Below are 20,895 nucleotides of genomic sequence, written 5' to 3'. Positions count from 1 at the left end.
ATCAGCCACAAACTCCCAAAATGGGAAAAACACCCACTAGAAGCCCTGCATGCAGATTTATATGAAAATATACTTGGAGTTCATAGACACACCACCAGTAATGCATGCAGAGCAGAACTTGTCATTTCCCTCTTATAATTATCCCATTAATGTCTGTAGTGGAATTTCAAAAAAGAACATATCAGTTGGAAATTTTCAAATCAGTAGAGTATGAGGCTACAGCACCTGTTTTTCCTTACATATTTTTTTTTTTTTTTAGTATTTAGTCACAAGGGTTTTCTTGTTTTTTGATTTTCCATGAAAACAAAACCCAAAACAAGAGGTTAGGAGTATCAGATCTTAATAATTTTTCATACACACATTGTCCAGACTCTTATAATACAGATTTTAAAAGAAAAATCATAATTAATTGATTTTTCTTGCTCCAATTTGACACTGTGCACAGTACAGAGGCATTTTACAATGTATTTCTATGGGATTTTAAATAGGGTTTTTAATGGGAATAAAATATGTTTAGACTCACAGTCTTTCACACGTACTTAATATCACTCACTAACTCTCTCTTTCACACACACACACACACACACACACACACAAACACACACAAACACACCCAAGTCAGACACTTTTTGACAAACATCTTTGGTCTTTGAAATGCAGGTGCAGGTGCAGCAAACATATCCAATTTGTTCCAGTTCTGCTGGCCTCTGTCAGTGTTGATGAGAGGCACATGTAGAGAGGTGCTGTTAGATACTGTAGATCAGACAAATTTTAAAAAAAGATTCAGTTTTTAAGCTGATTAACACATGTTAACACACTCTAAGAAAGGATTCTGGAGGTTAGTTAGTATGACTTAAAAACATGAGCTTTTTCAGCATAAAAAATACAATTTGTTACATGTCCATTGTTTTATTAAGTTGATAACTTGTTTCAATAAGTTGATCAAAATTATAAATGAAGAAAGTTGTCTTAACTCAGAAATATATAGATTTTGCATAAGCATTTCTGCCTTCTCTTAACAAGGAAAAGTATTAAGTTAATGAAACTTAATATTGTATTATAATATTAAGTTAGTGCAGCTTCCTATCACGTGTGGATGTATTAAAGCAGAGAACCTGACCAGTGGCCATTTTATGCTGCCAGACTGCGCCAGCAACAGCCAGGGAGAGACCGCGAGGACTGAAGGTCAGGGTTGGATTCACTTTACTTGGTGAGTAAATATATATTTTTTTTATTTTCTTAATTTTATGTGCAACAGCAAATAACTATCAGCGCTCAGTCCAGTTACACAACACTAAAATTGAAATGTCCGCCGCGTGCTTTGTCCTCAGCTTTTAGCTAGCTAGTTAGCTAATGTCTTCAAAGTAACTTAACTTTTAAAGTTAGAAGTGCATTGGAGTCAGCTATAAAGTGCCTAAACTTGCGGTCTCAGAACTGCTGCGGGCATGAATCTTCAGCCCTCATGTTTGCAGACACATGTATGGCATTGTGAGGAATATGTTGTGGAAAGGTGCTAGCCGTTAGCCGCTAACGCTAATAATGATAAATGAACAGAGAAGCGCCAGCCATTAACCGTTTTTTTGTTTTTAGCCGTTAGCCGTTAACGCCTAGCTAGTTATGTCTTCAAAGTAACTTTTAACGTTAGAAGCGCATTGGAGTTGGCTATAAAGTGCCTAAACTTGCGGTCTCAGAACTGCTGCGGGCATGAATCTTCAGCCCTCATGTTTGCAGACACATGTATGGCATTGTGAGGAATATGTTGTGGAAAGGTGCTAGCCGTTAGCCGCTAACGCTAATAATGATAAATGAACAGAGAAGCGGCAGCCATTAACCGTTTTTTTGTTTTTAGCCGTTAGCCGTTAACGCCTAGCTAGTTATGTCTTCAAAGTAACTTTTAACGTTAGAAGCGCATTGGAGTTGGCTATAAGGTGCTTAAACTTGCGGTCTCAGAACTGCTGCGGGCATGAATCTTCAGCCCTCGTGTTTGCAGACACATGTATGGCATGGTGAGGAATATGTTAGCCGCTAACGCTAATAATGATAAATGTGCCAAGCGCCAGCCGTTAGCCGTTTTTTTTAGCCGTTAGCCGTTAATGCGTCTTGTTGTTTACAACTCCTTCTGGGTAGAAAACCAGCACATAATCATGTTTTCCACATTACTATCACTGTTTAGACAAATTTGAAATGATTGAAGAAACATTACTATTTCTGTGTGCACGAGCAAAGTAGTTTTGTGGTGTTATGCGTGGTATTTATTCAGTTTTGGGGGATCACAGTGTTAAGAAAGCATCAGTGGCTCAGCTGGCCTAGCAGGCAAAGCTAATGGCAGTAGCAAAGCTAATATCAGGACGTCAGCTGTTAAAACCCTCCTGTTGTTAGACACGAAATTAAACTACTTCAGTTGGCTCAACCTTGTCGTAGCTAAGCTATCCACTGGAAAAAATATTTATAGTTATATAGTAATAATATATAGTTTATTGAGTCACTGAGCTATTAAAGTGACACAGGTAATGGTTAACCCTGCCAATTTACCATAACCATGACTAATTACAAAAACGTGCACACTGAAATAGTAATGTTTGTTCAGTAATTGGTTTTATCGATATAACCAACATCCGATTATTCTAAACGGTGATATAGTGATGTGAAAAATGAGATAAATATAGGAAACTTGTCAGACAGTATTGTTCTCATGCTGGTTTTCTACCCGGAAGTATGTGTAAACAACAAGGCCATTCGTTCTTTAATCTGAAAAGCTCTCTTGTTAGATGTTAACCGCTGATGTTAAAGACGATCTTGCAGTGGAAACATGGTTTGTGCGGCACATTAGGCTCTATATGGATTTAGCTTATGTAACTTAGTCTTTTTAATATTTGGCTTTAACGTTACAGTCTCAGCCGAATTACATTAATATTTATCTGCAAATTAAAATTGAGCTAAATTGATAGTTAGGTCAGCAACATGCTGTATGTGGGTCGTTTGACATGCATAACAACTTAAACATTAAACCTAGAACAAATGTAGGTCATATATTTCAGATTTAAATGGCTGTATGTTGATGTTTAAACTAGCATTGTCAAAGATAAAGCATATGATTAATCTAACCCCGTGCAAAAGCATTTCCACTGCAATCACAGTAGTAATACAATTAATCAGTTAATTTTTTAAATTATATGACTGCTGTACTTTAAAAATTGTTTTTATGTTAAAAATTGGTTAATTAAAAGAAAATAATATTCCCCACATGCACTCTGCAAATGTACACTGAGAGCCAACACCACATTAAATAAGTTACAGCCCCTGAAAATAAAATTAAGGGCCGTGTTTTCAAACCTTGAATATGGCAAAGAATATTAATCTTTTTTTATTGAACGGTTAATATTTTCTGCAAATAAAACCAGAGAAACCGATGATTTGGCAATGATCTCTTTAATTTTTTTCTGTAGGTTAGTAATAAGCTATTTATTTTGATCACATAACCATTTCTGGTATGACATGATTCTAACTGTGTTTTTTCTTCTTGTTTTTCAGAAACAGGAGAATTGGTCACAACATCCAGTTAGGAAAGCAACATTTCCCAACAACGGTTCGGAAAGCAACATTAAAACATCATATGTACAGCAAGTTATTACTACAAGACTACTGCTACCTAAAATCTAAGTTCAAATAAACAACTTTCATTTTTAAAATGAATTGGACCTGTAAAATTTGCAAATTTGAAACACCAAGGAAGACTGACCTATTAAAGCATTACAGACTTAGACATGGCCATGCTTGTCTTTATTGGGAGTGTTAGTGCTCATTTAAAACATGGGGCAGCCTGCGAACCCATTTGTCAAGAAGCCATTCGACCCGTGAGACAGTGATACACACAGAAGTACTGTCTTTTAAATGTCCATGTTGCTCTTTAAACACCATCTCCACAGAAAAAGAATATTTTGAGCACATTGGCCGCCATTTAAAAAAACAGGAAACTGTGTCTTGTGTTTTTGAAAATTGTCCTTTCAAAACTAACATTTATGGAACGATTGCCGCTCATAGGAGTCGGAAACACAATCCACACTCACTGGATGACTTAAAGTCTGAACTTTTGCAGAGGCATGTCAATCCCTTAAATGCAGGGGATGATCCTGGTGTTGATGAGGATACTGAGAGTGCAGTGAGTGAAGAGCCTAAAGATGAGGAAATGAGAGAATTGCCTGACTTGATAGAGAAAAAAGTAGCCCACCTGCTGCTGAAAATGGAAAGCATATTTAATGTACCGCAAAGGTGTATTAATGAGTTAGTGGAAGAACTGCACATTATTTCTTCATCAGCTTCAGGACCTATTTTAAAAGGGATTATACAGTCACGTTTACAGAAGCATAATTGTGAGGTTGATGATTTGATTATCTCAGAGATGGTGACAGACCTATGTGAGTGCAACCCAACTACATTAGCTCTTGGGAGTAATGGTCCTCTTTCCACCTCCTACAAAAGAAAAGAGTATTTCAAGGAGCATTTTTTCGTGGTGGAACCCATAGAATATTTGCTCAGTGCCAGGGAGCAGTACCCATTTTGAAGTCCTTACATGAGGTTTTGAAGAAAAAAGAGATGCAGGATTTCCTCACACACAGTTGTGAAGTAAACAGCAGTTCTGAAACTCAATACAAGTCATTTCATGATGGCACACACTTTAAAAACAATACACTGCTATCAGAAAACAACCCTGCCATTTCTCTCATTCTGTATGTGGATGATTTTGAAGTATGTAATCCACTTGGCACATCAAGAAAAAAGCACAAAATAACTGCTGTATATTGGGTCTTAGCTAATGTGCCACCTCTGCTCAGATCCTCGCTGACATCAATCTACCTTGCCATTCTCTGCAAGGATGATGACATAAAAAAGTTTGGCTATAGTGCTGTGTTAGAGCCACTGCTAAAAGATCTTGCCAGCCTAGAAGAAGAAGGACTGTACATTCCTTCATTAGGCAAACAAGTCATAGGTACTGTGTATTGTGTTATTGCAGATAACCTCGGCGCCCACTCCATTGGAGGATTTGTGGAGAGCTTCTCAAGTACACATGTCTGCAGGTTCTGTCTTGGAGAAAGATCCCAGTTCCAAGTAAGTGAAGTTAGAACTGGAGCATTTTATCCCAGAACCACACAAGAACACAGAGAGCATATCCAGACAGCACAAGGAGATAATGGTCAATCTCATTGCTGTGGGGTAAAGAGACAGTGCCGACTCACTGAAAAACTAAAACATTTTGATGTTTTATCTGGCTACCCACCTGATTTGTTACATGACCTCTTTGAAGATATTGTACCTTTAGAATTAGCACTGTGCCTAAATGCCTTAATCAAAGGGAAATATTTCACGCTTGATGAATTAAATAAACTAATTAAAGAGTTCCCATACCGATGGGCAGATAAAACAGATGCACCACAACCAGTTCCAGCGACATTTGCTGCAAGAAAAACTGTGGGTGGGAATGCCCATGAAAATTGGGCTTTGCTTCGCCTCCTACCCCTCATAGTTGGAGAAAGAATTCCAGAGAATGAACCGACATGGCAGGTCCTTCTGAATCTTAAGGACATAGTAGAACTTGTCCTTTCTCCTGTTCATACAGACTCAACTATTTGTTTCCTTGACAGCAAGATTTCTGAGCATCGGCACAGATTCCTGAAGGCTTTTCCTCAGGACAAACTTATTCCGAAGCATCATTTTTTGGAGCATTACCCACAGCTGATAAAGGCTTTTGGTCCTCTTGTGTCTCTGTGGACTATGCGCTTTGAAGCTAAACACAGCTTTTTCAAGCGTGTAGTAAGGCATACTCACAGCTTCCAAAACATATTGCTGTCTCTTGCAGTGAAACATCAGTGAATGATAGCATACCAATTCAGATAGCTGTTGTTAATGGGAAGGTCGGCTTCATTGTGAAATGTTTAAATGCATGGTATATTGAACATCTTGGAAGCTATGAGCTTGAAAATACAAGAAGTGTTAAAGTGATTGAGCCAAGTGAGTTGTCTGACGTCTTCCCAATGGCAGCATACACTGTTGCAGGGAAGCGTATGGTGACACTGAAGTGCAACATTTACATACCATAAATGGCAAAGTGGTAATTACAGTACACCTTGTCATTTGTTTGACTTTACCCACAAGACCTGATAAGACTACCATGCAGATGCCAAAAAAAGTAATGAGTAGTTGGAACTATGAGCTCCATATATTTAGAGAAGGTGAAATGTCATAGTTGTGGCTTTTTTGTGAATTTATCACATCATTTTAATCCACGGGAATTTCCTAATCTCTGTAATTTTACTTTGATTACATTGTGCTTCAGTGAAATTCATTAAGAAACTTAAAAATTGCTGTCATCCTACTCTTGTCATTTGCCAGGGAAAAAATGTCTGTAAACAGATATATAATGGGCAGGATTTGTAGAAGTTTAATTTTGGACAAAAATAAGTGAGAAAATGTCAGTCTAATGGAAAAGCTAATTTCTTGAAGTAATGAGCAGCATAGTACCTTCCTGTATGCTGGTTAATGTTGCAAATTTGATAAAGACCAAATCCAATGCTTGTATCAAATAAATTTCAATGTTAGTACTCTCCTCTGATACTGAGTGTTTACGAGATGTGTCTGCATGGATTCTATAACTTAAATTTAAGGGAATCGTTCATTATTTCCTCGCCCTCATGCTGATGGAAGTTCAGGTGAATTTTTTTAATCCATGAAATACTCATAGGGATTCAGAGGAAAACAGATTACAGCATTCATCCAATTGTGACAACCTAAAGAATGAAATTGTGATTACCAAAAAAATGTTAAATTACTCAAAATAGAAACATAAAAATGCCCTCAAACTGCTTGTTTGCCTTAATCAAAGTATTCTGAAGCGTCCATGCAGAGTTGAAAAGATGTAATTTACTTTTTTTTTTTGGCCAAAATCTACACTGTTGCTGCACACCTCAGAGCTGCGCACGTGTGCACAGTCCTCACACACCAATCAAGTAAGCTGTGAGCTAGGATGTACAATGAGGCTTTAGTATAAAATCACGGTGTAAATAACGTCTTTTCAAGTCAACTCTGCATGTAGAGGCTTGAGGAGATGTATATGAAAGCACATGAGCAGTTTGAATGAATTTTTGTTTTTATTTTGTGAAATTTAAAATTTTTTGGTTGTCACGATTCAGATCTTTTTTTGTGGAAGAAGGCTCCAAGTTGTTCCTCTGAATCTCCAGAAAGATTTTATGGCTTCAAAAAAAGTTGCTCGACCTGCCACCAGCATAAGTGTGAGTATATGACAGATTTTTCATTGAAATGGAACAATTCTTTAAGTGATGTGTGTTCACATACAGATGCTCCAATGTCTCAAGCCAAACTTCGGATCATTCTTCAGGACCATGACATACGCAAACTGGACTTGCCTCATGGAATCCCTGAAACTGTGGAAGAACTTGAGTCTATTGTGAGAGAGACATTCAAGCTTGATGGTAACTTCACTTTGCATTATAAGGATGCAGATTTTGGAGAGGAATATTTTTCCCTTTCCTCAACAAGAGACATCAAGGACAAGGACTGTTAAGGTGGTTCACATTGTTGAACCTCCCACATTTACTGTGACCTTCACTGATGTGGAGTATCCTGCTGAAAGTGCATCAGAGACCTCCATCACAAGCCCAGATGCTGCCTCAGTTAATTCCTCAGAGATTTCCATCTGTTCTTCTACCAGCGCTGGCTCTTCTGGATCACAGGATACAGTGATACTTCCATCCTCTGAACATGAGCGTTCACAGCGTTGGCCGACTGAATTCCCAATACCTCGCTTTGCCTACGACACAGAGCTTGTGCTTGCCGCAGGAAATGAAGCTTTCAAGAAAGATGGAATTCAGCTCAACTTTACCACAATTCTTCCAGACATCCTTGAGAAACTGGCAGAGAGCATGTTTCAGTATGTTGCCTACCCAACAAACGCGCATAGAGCTGATGTTGCTGAGGCACTGATTCGCAAGCATCCTTGCCTAAAAGAGCCAGGATCGTATAATGGAAGCTATGGATGGCAACAAAGACTAAAATATAAAATGGGCAACTATAGATCTAAATTGAAAAGGCTTGGATGTCCTGAACTTGAGGTGAACACTCAAAAAGAAAGAAGCGTGGACATGAGAAAGCACCAGCAAAGAATATCAAAAAGCCAAGAAAGGCAGAGGTGAACTTTCTTCCTCCTCACCCACAAGGAGAAACAGAAAAAAGTTTGGAACATGAGAGAGTGGATCTCCTTAGTGAAGTAAAGAAGAGGAACAACCGTCAGATCATCAGTGAAAAAATGGCAAAAACATTCTCATTTCACAGACAGCAAGTTGTCAATGAAGCACCACCAGTCAGTGACTTAAAAGACCGATGGCCTGCTCTTTTCAGTGCCGCCCAGGTAAATATTTTTTCATGCTATGGTTTACATTATGTGCTATATTGAAATCAATTTCACTACATTAACAAATTGCGCTTTTTTTATTTGTGCCTTTTTATTTTTATACAGATAAACAAAGAATTCAGAAGAATCACTACAGTTAACTTGGAGACAACATTTATGGCAAAACTGGACGAGTACACCCCGAGGATAATGTCTTTTGTGTCGTCAAGAGGAGGGGCTGCAAGAGTGGCTATTCAGCGCATAATGAAGATGCTGCAAGAGGTATGAATGTACATAATGTGGTTCATATCAAATAGAACCCCCCCCACACACTTCCTCCCCTCCTCTTCCCGTTTCTCTCTTTCTCTCCACTGCTCCTCCTGCTTGTCTCCTTTTCCTCCTCTTCTCCTGTTCCTTCCACTCCTCATCCTCTCCTCCATCCTCCTTTTGTTCCTCTTTGTCCCGCTCTTCTTCTCTTCCTTTTCCTCCTCTTCTCTCTTCCTCCTCCTTTTCTCCTCATGCTTCACAACCAAAACTCAAAATCTTACAAAGAACATTTGTCATATTTCTTGTCAAAATGTCTCATTGCTCTTAAAATGAAGACATTACCTAAAAGTAAGCTGTTTATGACTTGTTTCCAAGTTAAATTTCACCCATTTCAAGCAAATTTTTCACTTGAAATAAGTATAAAAAAAATCTGCCACTGGAACAAGGGTTTGTAACAAGAAAATAAATCTTATTTCACTGGCAGATTTTGCTTGAAAAAAGTGAAATTTCACTTGGAAACAAGTCATAAACAACTTCATTTTCAGGTAATGTCTTTAAGTGTAGTGAGACATTTTGACTAGAAATGACAAATATTCTTGGTAAGATTTTGAGTTTTTGCAGTGTTCCCTAATCCTTTCTTCAGTTTCCTCTCCTTGTCCCCATCCTCCTCTCTTTGTCCTCCTGCTCCTATTCTCCTCTATTCCTCCTTCTTTTCTCCTCCCCCTCCTCCTCATCTTCACTTCCTCCTCCGTCCTTGTCTGTTCCTGGTCCCCTCCATTTCCTCCCCTCCTCCTCTTCTTCTTCCTCCTCCCCTTCTCCTCATCTTCACTTCCTCCTCTCTCCTTGTCTGCTCCTGGTCCCCTCCATTTCCTCCCCTCCTCCTCTTCTCTTCTTCCTCATCCTCTTCTCCTCGTGCTTTTCTCACCCTCTCCCTCTTTCACATGTCATTGTCCTCCTTTTTTGTTGTTTTAGTTTTGAAAAATCATCAGTAAAAATGTGTGTGCACCCTGGTTAGACATCCTTCCTCATGGAGAAGTAGTTTAACATTTTTTGTTTTATTCACAGGATGATTCTGTGGAAGTGAGGAGAGAGGTTGCGATCCGTGGACTGGTGGTGTACCTCGGAGAAAAGGAGGAGAATCTCTTTAAAGAGCAGTTGGTAGGTAAATCCGACACAGAAAAACTATACTTTGTGTTAGTCTTGTTTTTGATTGTTACTCGTGTATTTAATTCTGACATTGATTCTGACCTATTTATGCTAGGTTGATGGAGATCTCACCACCGAAGTTTTGGGGATCATTGTAACCAGAGGTGCCACATCTGATCCAGCCAGCGCACGGATTGTGATCGAGGGAACAGAAGTCCTGGAAGACGTAGACGTACCCAGAGCCTGTGCCTTGCTAATGGGGCTGATCTACTCACTCAATCTCAGCTACCCGAAGGAACTGAAAAACACTTTTGAAGTGTTTCAAAAGGTGTTCCTTGAGCTGGATGGTCTGAAAGCAAGTCCGAAGGTAATGTCTCTGAAAAGTAAACTGCTGCACTAAAAAATGTGAAGACAGTCCACTTATTGAGCTGGAAATGTTGCATTTATGTTTATACATCGTGTACTTTTGTAAAGTTTTTGCTGTATACACTACTTTTGCTGTATGCACTTCAGTTTAGGTTTTTCAGAATATTTAAAGTACTTGAAGTACACGTTTACACCTGAAGTACACTTGAAGTTTAAAGTTTACTTGAAGTAAAAGTTAATGTCTCAGGTAAAGTCTTAAGTAAACTGTTGTGCTAAAAATGTGAAGAATTAGGCTGTCCACTAATTCAGCAGGAAATGTCGCATATGTTTTATACATTGCATCTGTACACTTGTAAAGTTTTACTGTATACACTTTATTCTGTACAAGTTCAGTACATTTAATACATAATGCACAAACCAGCTTCAAGTATACTCAAGTAGTACTTAAGTACATTATACTGTAAGTATATTTTTCACAAGGTGAACTGAGTGAATGTTGATCAGATGGTTTCTGTTCTTCAAGTGCTGACATATTTTGCACCGAAACAGGATATTTAGGCTGGGCTGTAGCCCATATGCAACCATGTCTTTCACCTGATATTGCTGGTTGATGGCAATAAAAAATGTTATTGATATTGAAGTTGGTTTCAATAAATACATTTTGACAGTAAAACTGGAATTGCCATGTCTAATTTTTTCTTACTCAAGTGAAATAAGTTACTTATACTCAATAAAATTGAGGTAACAATTTGCATGGACTTTTCTGAGTAGAAACAAAGTAAAATAAAGGAGTTATAGCAACTTAAATAGAGTAATTTGACCATTTATTAACATTAAATCTTTGATATGAAAATTGAGTTGGTTCAACATAATTAAGCTTGTAGAGGACAAAATAAATCATGTTGGTTGTACTAAACTAATTGTGTTAGTGCAGCTATAACAGTCTCATTGCAAATACTCAATAATGGCTTTGTTGGAATTTCTTAAAAAGATAAATGCAAATTGTTACAACAATTTTTTTAAGTTGAGCCAGTGTAATTTTCTTTAGAGTGCAGTTGCACCTGCAGCTGCATTTCAAAGACCAAAGATGTTTTTCAACAAGCATATGACTTTGGGTTTTGATTCTTTGTGTGTGTGTCTAGGATTGGAAGACTGTGAGTCTAAAGAGAAATTTTATTCCCACTTAAAACCCCATAGAAAATGCCTCTATGCCGTGCACAATGTCACACTGAATCATTATTAATGAATTATCTTTTTTAAAAAAAAAAATAAAATCTGTATTGTAAGAGTCTGGACAATCTGAGAATGAAAAATTATTGAGATCCGATACTCCTAACCTATTGTTTTGAATGTGTAATCAAACAAAGGTCAGTAGTTCCTACGTATTCTTATGGGGTCGTAAACCCCATAAGGATACATGGGAATCCATGGTCATCGGACCATGTTTCTCATAATTTCTCCCTAACAACACATTGGAAAATCTATTTTATAATTTGTTCTTACTTCAGTCTATCTGGTTATTAAGTGCATGAATGTTTTGAACATGCTGTCATGTGAACCTTGTGTTCCACTAGGGTTTATAGGAAAAGTGATAAAATTACTAACCCTATGTACTATACTAACTATACTAACGACTAAAAATAGTATGTTACAGAAATGGCTGTATCTCAAAAACTATAAGGACCTATATTACATATTTGGTACCACTGGACTCAGAGCAACTTAAATTTAAATAATTTGTTATTTGTACCAGTGTATGTATAATATTAAGCATAAAAAAAATAGTGCTAAAGTTATTTTTGTATTTTTTTTTTTCATCTTTCAACTTTGTCTATCAATTAAGGCATGATAAATTTCAGATATTGAAAATTTTGATTTTGACACTTAACACAGAAAATTTCATGTTTCTATCTCTAACAGAAAAATATCTATAGGGCTTTTACTTAACATACTAAATATAGTAGTAAGGTCGTAAATGAGTTCATATTCAAAAGAGCATGGCTCCAAGAGGCTTTTTTTTGTTGGTCTTGAGGTGTTACACATGCCTCCAAAGTCTAGGTAAAACATGCTGCAGGGGCTGCTTTGTTGAAATTTTCTAGGATGCGCAACAGAGCCAATTTGGCACATCAAAGCAAGGTAATTATATCAAATATCACATTTTAGATGGGGCACCTGGAGGCTCAGTGGATAGAGCAGGCACCCCATATATAGAGGCTTTGTCCTTGCCGCAGTGGCCTCAGGTTCTATTTCGGCCTTGGCACTTTGCTGCATGTCACTGCCTCTCTCTCACCCCATTTCACACTTGTGCTGTCCTGTCAATTAAAGGCAAAAACGCCTTGATGTGTGTGCCAAGTTTTGTGAGCTTTTAAGTATCCTTAGACCCTTAAACACAGCTTCCTGTTTTATGGTGAAGAATGAGTTACCACGTTTGATGAAATCTAAAAGGGCACGCAATTTAATATCACCAACTTCTGGAGATACTGCAGACTCAGGGAGGCCAGGCTGTATTCAATCTGTCATCAAAGAGAGGTCGAGACTGAATCTAACTTCCTACTATACTGTGACAAATACAATGATTAAAGAGAACATTTCTTTGAAAAAATGAACAAAATATATCCTGGGTTTATCCATTTACCACATCTTCAGAAACTGCCTTATACATGTGGTGAGAAAAGTCTGTGCAGTTTTAACTGCAAAATATGTGAAATATTGTCATAAACAAAGAGAAACAAGCTCCACAGTAAATGTTTCTATGTAACTAAAATAGAATGTATATAATATTTGTCTAAAATATATTTTTGTAATGTATGTCATAATTTAATAATCAGTTATTTTGCTTTAGCAACAATGTAGCAAACATTTATGCCAATAAAGCCCATTTGAATTTGAATTTGAGTTTGAGAGCGTTAGATAGTGAGGCTAAATGGCATTCGGTAAAAGACCTCCCGCCAATAATTCCCTCCTGTATTCCTCTCTGTGTTTGTGCTGAGACAGCTTTTCTATCTGTCTCAGCTGACTGGGGTGACAGATTCCTCATTTGCTGAGGTCTGACACGGTCTCACCGTTCACACATTATATTCTTTTGCACATGATACATTGAACATCCAAGCAGGAGCTACAAGTGCATGGTTTTATTCCTATTAGCATATTCATATTGTTAAAGCATCAGCAGGACTGCAGGTAGTGTTGCCTCTTTTGAAATACAGGGTGTATTATTCATGTAAGATACTTCCACTTTGTACATGTCTTCTTCTCTCTCTCTCTTTCTCAATTTCTTCAATTGTCACAGTTGACTGGTTCCAGCTCCTACCCTCAAGCGAACACACTAAAAAACTAAACAGTTTCTCCATTTACATGCAGGGCGGGATACAATGTAATTCACATATGTTTACACACACTGAGGACAAGACTCTACACAAACATCTCAAGGTTGGATTCACGCAATTGCGGCAAGTCTTTGTCCACAACAATCACTGTCAGGATAAAGCAGGAGGAATCAAAATGCTTCCGTGCTCAAACAGATAGAATGTGTTGGTAAGAAAGCAATGATGTCCTGCACATTGGCAGAAACTGTTGCCTCTACAATGATATCACATGCGAAAAGGGAAAGGATTCCTTTTCTTTAGGGTGCTATGCATGATCATAACTCCACATGGGTGTGAACATGTCCTTTTCTGCTCAAATGTGAGGTTAGAGGAGAGGAGTGATGACACTCCTGAGAGTTGTAAATTTGTGAAGTGGAGGAAGGAGTACCCAGCAGACAAAAGGAAACCACAGGAAATGATTCCACCTACATTGGCCAACAGTTTTTTTCCCTTCAGGTGTTTTCACATGACAGGCACAGGGAGCACTATGCCCCCCCGCCAACAGTTGAACAAACCGGTCATTTTACAAAACTTCACATTACATAGCTTATAAGCAAGATTATTTTAGCATCTGAGCACTTGGAGGGATCCCCTTCAGCATCATGAAATCACATCAATCAAACCTGAAAAATGTCTTCAAGCATTTTTGTGGGTTAGCTGTAATTACCTATGGCCCTCAAGGTCCCTCGCACTAGGCAGGCTATTAGAGGGAGCCCTTTCACCTTCTACAAAGAGCCAGTTTCTCAAGTGAAGTTTATCACAGGGGATTGAAGGTGCCTTGTAGGAGTTCCTCAAAGTGTTCCTTCTACCTCTCAGTAATATCTCAAGTCCGGGTCAACAGTTCTCCTTCCCTGCTAAGCATAGCTCGAGTCAAGCCCTGCATCCCCCTCCAGAGACGTCTCAAGGTTTGCCAGAACTTCGTAGAGGCTGACCAAAAGTCCTTATCCATAGCCTCCCTGAGCTCCTCCCACACCCAAGTTTTTTGCTTTGGTGATCGCCTCAGCAGTCCTTCTGGCCAGCTGGTACCTATCTGCTGCGTCAGGAGACCCCTTGGCCAACAAAATTTCTGTCTGCAGTCCTGTACTTAATATTCACTTGCAAAATATTTAATTTTGCACTTTCACAATTTTTAAAATCACCCCAAGGGCCATTTAAAATTTGTCTGAGGGCAATTATTGACCCCCGTGCTGGGAAGTCCAGCATGGGAGCCAGTCCTAAGCAATCCTGAGATCTCTTGAGCAAGGCACCGCCACTGTCACGCCGACATCTACTACGTACTCACAACCTTAGTTTTTCTACAGTCCTAAGTATAGCTTCAACTACAATAAAACTGAAGCAAACCGGATTTGAAATTGAAGCACAGTTCATCTGTTGTTTGTGGGAGAAACTGACAGCCTTTCCACACTATATGTGTCTTTACCTTAAACCCTGGAAAGTTCTGATTGGAGGATAATGGAAGAAGACCAAGAATGGCTGGGCTGTGGCTATATTTTTGCAGTTGATAAGCTTGATGACTGTCTGCACACCTGTTGCATTCCCCTGATCACTCAGCCCTGTTGTAAGTTAATTCACCTTACATTCAAAATTATAAGACTGCAAAATTAAAAAATAATTTATATGTAAAACTATATAACATACAATTGTATTGCATATAGCAACCTGCTCCACACCTCCAGTTGATTCCCATGTGTGTTCAGTTCTATTCATTACATACAAAACAGTAGTTTAACTCCACCACAAACAGTGAATGTCACAGACAGTGTTAAGTTTCCAAGGCATTGAGAAACATTTGGCACAGTCTCCCATCTGATCTTTACTTTGTCTCTTCTTCACACAAAATGTCACACAAACAACAGCTATTTTCAGCACAGTCCAGACCATGGTTCAATAAAGCACCATGGATTACATATGGCTTTGAGCTATTCCAAATCACCACTCAAAAGGTTGAAAAAGTGGTGAGAGCAACTATGTATATATTTCCAGACTAAATAAGACCGAAAAAGTGCATACTATAAAGATCTACAATGTCTAAAAGATAAGAAAACCACGGCAAAGATATTCTTTTTCCAGGATGTTTTCCATCAGGTCCATAGCACGAGTAGAACGTTGCATATAAATGAATAAAATGCATGATAATTTTAAGAAGTTTTCAAGGAGGAGCTTGGTTTTTTCAACTTAGATGACACACCTGGATGAGTAAGAACAGTGAGCCTTTGCAGATTTTCATACAAGAATACACTCTGCCTCTGCAAGTGTTACTCACACAGCGTGACATGCAGTGGCGGTCAAAGGGGGGGGCGAGCGGGGCACTGGCACCGGGTGGCACTTTGCGAAGAGCAATGATGAGAAAAAAAATGCAGGCGAGCCCAAAACACACACACAATAAAAAAAAAGCACCCCCTTGCTTGCAAATGGTGCAGCGGCTGCCGCCCCGAAAACATGAGATCAACCAGGCAGTCTCTCCACGTTATGTTCGCCCCGCTCACCCCCACGAGGAGCAGCAGGAGCAGCACACCGGTGTGTCGCGTGTCACACGCGGCGTGTGTGTAATGGTCAACCAATCAGCCTTTAGCCTGCCTGGCGGCGCCTGCGCTCGCATCATTAGCGCTGTATCAAGCATCAAAACATAAACTAACAACAAAACTAGTTGTGTTACACAAGCAGCATCATGTCCAAAAGAAAAAGAATAAAGCTGTCAGGATTCCAATACAGAAAAAAGAAGAAAGAAGAGGAGGAAAAACGGGAAAAAGATAAAGGTGATGTTAGGTTTTGTATTTATACATGTAACGTTATTAGCTGAGACTAATGTTACCTGAGCTAACCCACTGCTAGCTGAGCAAACGTCAAAGTCTTGCTGTAGCCTGTGTTTGTTTGTTTGTTCTCAAGTCAAACCTTAAACCCCTGCGGCATCTGTGATTCTCAAACTCTAGCAGTGATTCTTAACCAACCAAGACAAGCAAGGAACTCCCCCCCAGTTTGCTATGAATTGGGCTACTTAGGCTACCAACTCCATTTAATGGCATTTCTATCCCCAATTTATAGAACTGTTTTTTATAGGTTGGTTGATTTGAGTCCTATATATCCTAATTGCTTTTTGACTCTTACTATATTTCAATGCAAATTCAGGGGCAATTCTGAAATATTTGGGAGGACAGTCCAGTGGCCAGGGTGAAGGATCTGGATCTACCCAGGACCCAGCCACACAGCCTGGTACTTCACATCAAGTTCAGCTCATATCTGAGGAAAATGATGCTGAAGATTCACCAGGTATGAATATCATCGTGTGCGTGCTAGTTGAGTTTATATAAGTTGAGTGATTGCTGAGTGATTGCTGATCTGATTACTGAATACTGTTTATTTTATTAAAATAAACAATGGGGGCACCCCATTGGTCTGCCCAGGGTGCCAAACTAGCTAGGACCGCCACTGGTGACATGACATCTCATCAACCTTAACAGCTGCCTGCTATTTTGGGGACAGATGCAGTTATTTGTCCCTCCACAAAAAGCTAAGGATGGATTGCTTTTAGTGTATGTAGATATTTGCAATACAGGTGAATGCCAGAAACAAAGAGCCTGGCATTGCCATTTCAATACACAATTACTATATTCAAATTCAACATTTGTCAAACTGGACACAACTTATGAGGGCTTGTTTGAAAGAAAATATGTTAACAGAGGGTGTGTGATGATGTTTTCCAACCAGTCTATCACCTTTCCTCTTTTACTCCCATTCTTCCAGGATCACATTCCCCTCAGACGTGAACAGTCTGCCATCTGGCTCTTCTGCATTTGGTTTTGCAGCTTTTCAGGCTGAATCTGACCCCTGTAGACAAGTTCACAATGGGCATTCAGTCTTCTACAGGATGTGCATCCATTTAAGGGTCAACTCACAAAGCTCTACACAACAGCTCATAAAGTGGACCAGCCCTACTGGATTCAGAGGGCTCACATGGAAGGCAGCAGCAGAACAGAGTAGGCCAGAGCACATTTTGATTAGATAATTTCAATGTCTCTTATTCTTGATAGCAAAATGCTTATTACTTTATGAAATATTTTATTATTTCTTTATTCTTAATACTTTTTGTTCAGTTTTGGTCGGTGAAAAGTCATTAGTCAACTTTTAGTCATTACTTCAAGTAAATGAACCAATTCAAATACAGACTAATACAGGTATCAGGACTTGGAATTAAGGTGACAGGTCGTATCAGTTGTTAATAATGTAGTTTAGACATTGTTTTTATAACTACAAATAATTTCACACACATTTACAATCTTACATTTACATTTTTTTTTTAGACAGGTTTTCAAGAAGTATTTCACTGATATAAAGTCCTCACATAGAACTAGTCTGTCTCTGCAGTAGAAAGATGAATATTTTTGATATTGGTGCTACATGACCAGGAAAATCGGAAAGAAAGGACACTTATGCTCAAGAGATAGAAAACTTACAACTACCAGAATGCGGCATGCCACAACAGACCAATAAATGTTGCCTTAATTGGGGATGTCACTAACAGACTGGTCTGTGAGAAAAATATGGTGGCCAGTGTTCTCGTGTTACAGTTAAACAGTAAGCTAAAGCATCTCTCTGAAAATATTTGATGACAAGTGTGCAACTCAGTAACAGAATCCTGGTTTATATTTGTTCAACACTGCTAGTTGTACCGTTTGATTTCTGTGTTTTTAGCCTCCGGAAGGATGGTGCACACTTCCTGTTGTTGAATACTCTGGTAGCTTGCTTGACGTGCTGACGTATTGCGGGTAAGCGTGTTACATCACTTCCGGTGCATGTTGCCTGTGCCTCTGGTAGCGTCTCTGAGCTGCTCATACCAGCGATTCTCAGCTTATTTTCTAAACTTGTTCCTTACTTCGACTGCTTTTATCTGTCTGTGACTGAAAACTCACATAAGTTTTACTTAATCACTCACAGCTGTCTCCTCCTCTCAGCGGTTTTCCCTGTGTATTCACAACCGCTCTCTCGCTGTTAGCCGGTTAGCTTTGTTAGCATTAGGTCTGGTTAGCGATGGCTTCTAACTGCTCCTCTCCCTCTTCTGCTCTCTCCTGCTAAGTGTGTCAGATGTTTAGTTACTCCTCTGCCTCCTTCAGTGTTAGTGGTACCTGTAACAAGTGTAGTTTATTTGCTGCGCTGGAGGCATAGCATAGCCTCTGCTAGCTGTCCCCCAGCAACCCCCGTGCAGCCGGGAGGCTGGGTGACTGTCCGAGCGAAGCATAGTAAGCCGAAGCCCACGGTACACCCCCCCCCCCTTCACGTTTCAAATAAGTACTCCCCGCTCAATCACACACCGACCAAGGACACAACCCTGGTCATTGGTAGCTCTATTTTGCGAAACGTGAAGTTAGTGACACCAGCGGCCATAGTCAAATGTATCCCTGGGGCCAGAGCGGGCGACGTCAAGTCAAATTTGAAGCTGCTGGCTAAGGCTAAACGTAAATACAGTAAGATTGTTATTCACGTTGGCGGCAATGACACCCGGTTACGCCAATCGGAGGTCACTAAAATTAACATAGAGTCAGTGTGTGAGTACGCCAAGACGATGTCGGACACCGTAATCTTCTCTGGACCCCTCCCCAATGTGACCAGTGATGACATGTTTAGCCGCATGTCAGCACTCAACCGCTGGTTGTTGTGGTGGTGTCCAGCAAATGATGTGGGCTTCGTTAATAATTGGCACTCCTTTTGTGGGAAACCTGGTCTTGTCCGGAGGGACGGCATCCATCCCACTTTGGATGGAGCCGCTCTACTCTCTAAGAATCTGACCAATTTTATTAGAGGCCCAAAGCCATGACAAACCAGAGTTGGGACCAAGTTTCAGAGTCGCAGTTTTACATGCTTCTCTGAGCTTCTAGCACAGTCACACACCTATAATGTAAATGTGATAAAAACAGTGTCTGTCCCCCGACCACTTCATTTGTTTAAAGCTAAAATAAACAAAAGGGGAGTTGTACAAGAAAATCTCATAAAAATTAACTCATCTCCTGTCAAGCAGCATCATAACAGGAGAATTAAATGCAGACTCTTGAACGTTAGATCCTTATCAACCAAGGGTCATTTAGTCACTGATTTAATATTGGATAATCATATTGATTTATTATGCCTCACTGAGACCTGGCTTTGTCCTGAAGAGTACGTTAGCCTGAATGAATCCACTCCTCCTGGTCATATAAATAGTCACGTTGCACGGGACACTGGCCGAGGAGGGGGAGTCACTGCTATTTTTGATTCAAGCTTAGCAATTCACACTGAGGCTAAGCTAAACTATAATTCATTTGAAAGCCTTTTTCTTAGTCTTCCTCACCCATCCTGGAAAACTCAACAGCCAATTCTATTTGTCATAGTGTACCGTGCCCCCGGCCCATACTCTGAATTTCTATGTGAATTCTCTGAGCTTATATCAAGTTTAGTGCTCAAATCAGACAAAATTATTTTCGTAGGGGATTTTAACATTCACATGGATGTTAATAGTGATAGCCTTAGTTCTGCTTTCTCCACGCTTTTGGATTCAATAGGCTTCAGTCAGTGTGTACATAAACCCACCCACCGCTACAATCACACCCTCGATCTAGTCCTTGCATACGGCATCGATATTGCAGATTTATTAGTCTTTCCTGAGATTCCTGCTCTGTCAGACCATTATTTAATAACTTTCAATTTTTTATTACTTGACTACAAGCCTCTCAGTAAGAGCTACTATTCTAGATGTCTATCTGATTCAGCAGTGGCTAAATTTAAGAAACTAATTCCTTCTGCTTTGACATCATTACCATGTCTTACAGCGACTGAGAACACTACTACTAACTTAAGTCCTTCTCAAATTGACTGTCTCATCGATAATGCTACTGGCTCACTGCGATCAGCTCTCGTCACTGTTGCACCCGTCAAGAAGAAAATAATGAAACAAAGAAAATTAGCTCCATGGTTTAACCTCCAGATTCGCAAATTGAAACAAACATCGCGAAAATTTGAAAGACACTGGCGTTCTATCAAACTGGAAGAGTCCCGTTCAGTCTGGCTGGACAGTCTTAAAGTGTATAAGAAGGCCCTCCGCCATGCCAGGGCAAACTATTCATCATTAATCAGGAAAACAAAAACAATCCCTGGTTTCTTTTCAACACTGTAGCCAGGCTGATTCAGAGTCACAGCTCCATAGAGCCTTGTATTCCTTCGGCCCAAAGCAGTGACGGCTTTATCAATTTCTTTAATAATAAAATTGTAACTATTCGTGATAAAGTCCATCACCTCTTGCCCTCAACTGACCTGACCCCAGACTCAGATAGCGTGGATGTGGCAGCAAGGCCTGAAATTTATCTGGACCATTTCTCCCCTGTT

General features: G+C 39.5%; 1 protein-coding gene and 1 pseudogene across 3 annotated transcripts in view; one reads left to right on the top strand and one right to left on the bottom strand.

Annotated features, from left to right (window-relative positions):
• Positions 1–20,895, bottom strand: part of sorcs2 (sortilin-related VPS10 domain containing receptor 2) — a 671,324-nt gene that overhangs the window by 621,209 nt on the left and 29,220 nt on the right. The gene's annotated exons all lie outside the window — the stretch shown is intronic.
• LOC148185571 (uncharacterized) lies at positions 8,073–14,133 on the top strand (annotated as a pseudogene).

Source organism: Plectropomus leopardus, chromosome 23 (genome assembly GCF_026936395.1).
Source record: "Plectropomus leopardus strain MGB_pleo_1.0 chromosome 23, ASM2693639v1, whole genome shotgun sequence".
Taxonomy (NCBI): Eukaryota; Metazoa; Chordata; class Actinopteri; order Perciformes; family Serranidae; genus Plectropomus; species Plectropomus leopardus.
Note: the sequence above shows the minus strand (reverse complement) of the source record. Positions and strands in the feature narration are given on the sequence as shown.